The 2,443-nt window shown below is 40.0% G+C and overlaps 1 pseudogene; it reads right to left on the bottom strand.

Moving 5' to 3' along the window:
• Positions 1 to 1,765: 1,765 nt before the first annotated feature.
• Positions 1,766 to 2,176, bottom strand: LOC113256561 (40S ribosomal protein S26-like; annotated as a pseudogene).
• Between the last annotated feature and the right edge of the window lie 267 nt (positions 2,177 to 2,443).

Raw genomic sequence — 2,443 nt, 5'->3', positions numbered from 1 at the left:
TACCAATAACTAAAGTGACACTCAGAGTTATTTGTTTTGCAAATATGTTTTGCAAGATGCTGAAGTGTCAACTGAGTATTACAAAATCTTTAAAAGACAAGAGATTGAACCCTGGAATATCCATATTTGTGTGTGTGTGTGTGTGCATGTGTGTGTGATGTGTGTATATGTGTGTTTATGCACATATGTATATGTATATATAAATTATATATATATATATAGTATGAATTCTGTGAAATGTGCTTCTGTCAGTCTTTTTAGTCACCAAGGTTTTATGTGGGGTTTACATCTCTGCTATTTTCCAACTCCCATTGTCAAGGCTGTAACATGATGCTTATAGTACAAGCAGACTTGTAGTCTGAAATCCCAGCTTGACCATGAGTGAACTATATGTCCTTGAGCAAGTTATATAAGCTGCTTTTAGCTTTCTCAACTACAAATGAGAGCTAATGAAATCTACTCCACAATATTTGCGAACATTAACTCTTTAAGCCAGAGCACAGTGGCTAGTGTATACAAGAGCATTCAGTAAAAGTTTGGTGTTAATTTTATGTTTGCTGTTCTGCCTCCAACACTTTAAATTGTAATCAGCACAGAGTACACAATCGATAAATATTTGTTGATGATTCCTTAGACGTATTATTCTCTCCCAATTTTTTTCTGTAAAGATAAATCTCCTCCATGCCAGACAAATGTAAAAGGCATGGAAGGCTTAGCCTCTGTCCAACTTGACCTGCTTTGTGTGAGCTGGACCTTCACTCCGGCATGAGAAAATGAGAATCAAACACACGTGAAGAAAGGCTAGACAGCCTCTCTGCTGAATGAATACAGCAGGCTTCTCTAGCAACGTGTTCTCCTTCAAAGAACCCGGATTCCATTAACTTGAGGTCAGCTTCCCTCATTGTACCTCTTGTTTGTCTCCCCTCCCCAGACATTTATTTTCCTGACATTGCAGGGATGAGTTGAGCAAACAAAGGAGAAATAGAGCTGTAACTAACCACCCCCACAGAGCCAACAGGACCCCAGTGTGAAATGAGACGCTCAAGTTATTATTTTACCTGCTTAAAGGAAACCCATGGGTCTGGGTGAAAGAAGGGAACAGGAAGAGAAAAGGCGGTGAATGTGTAAACATGAACTAAGCCAGCTCCAGAGTCAATAATCCTCACTCTTTTTATAGAAATATTAGCTACTTTCATTTGTTCTATTTCAAGAGCTACATGCCAGTGCAAAGGATCCTATTAAAATGTCATCACTTCTACCACAGGCAAAGCTAACATTTATTGAGAAACTCCCATGTGCCAGTGTTTGCGCACATCACTTTACATACATTTCCACATTCAAGACTCATAATGGCCCTTGGAAGTGATAGCACCCCGATTTTTAGATGAGGAGATTGAGGCTCAGAAACCTAACCACCAGCTGGAAAAACTGCTATTGTTGCATTAAGTCAGTCTGGCTCCAGAATGCTTATATTTTAATCTTATAACTTGTAGCCATACAGGAAGGTTTTGTGATGTTAATTACTTCTTTGAAATGAGCAAACCTCGAGAGGATTTAACCATCTTTCTTGTTGCATGGAATTTTTGTTCATGGTCATATTTATAGTGAAGAGGTGTTCATCTATACTTAATCAACCAACATTCTATTCATCAACAGATGCTTTCTTGAGTGCCTTTTAGGTACTTGTTTAAGCCTATGTGACTTTCTTTCATTCTTTCTTTCTTTCTTCTTTTTTTTTTTTTGAAGTATAACTGCCATTTATTTATTTATTTTTTCTGGAGAACAGCTTTTGTTCAGTCCCTTCAGTAAGAACTTAGCTCCTTACATGGGCTTTGGTGGAGGTCGTGGGGCAGCACCCACGGGTCTAAATCGGGTGGGGGTGTTCGGTCTTTCTGTGCTTCACGAGAGCGATTCCTGACTACCTTGCTATGAGTGGCACAACTCACACAATAATGTAGTTTCACATACAGCTTGGGAAGCACATAGGCTTTGAAGACACTCGCTTCGGAAATATCCTGACTGCGGCGGCCTCTACTATGTTCCGAATAACGAACTTCTTAATGGCCTTGTCCTTGGGCGCACAACGGGCACAGTTGGTGCAGCGAATAGGCTGCACGTGGCCACGGCCTTTTTTGGCACGACCATTATTCCTTCTTTTCTTGGTCATCGTGGATGCGAGACCTGAGATAGCAAGCCTATGTAACTTTCTAAAGGACTTTGTCATTAAATAGATACATGGAAAGTTTACGGTAGACATTCCATTCATTAAAGCAGTAGGGTAGAGTTCACAAATCTGTTTTCACATGCATTCATTCATTTAGTTCTCAAACCAAAGCCCTAGGGTATATTGCTTTTCTCCTACCATTCTCCAGTTGAGAAATAGGGATGCACATGGCTTGTTAACAGCACAGCCAGAACCCAAATCTTGTGCTCTTCCTACTCC

The sequence above is a fragment of the Ursus arctos genome, unplaced genomic scaffold (genome assembly GCF_023065955.2).
Source record: "Ursus arctos isolate Adak ecotype North America unplaced genomic scaffold, UrsArc2.0 scaffold_14, whole genome shotgun sequence".
Classification (NCBI taxonomy): domain Eukaryota; kingdom Metazoa; phylum Chordata; class Mammalia; order Carnivora; family Ursidae; genus Ursus; species Ursus arctos.
Note: the sequence above shows the minus strand (reverse complement) of the source record. Positions and strands in the feature narration are given on the sequence as shown.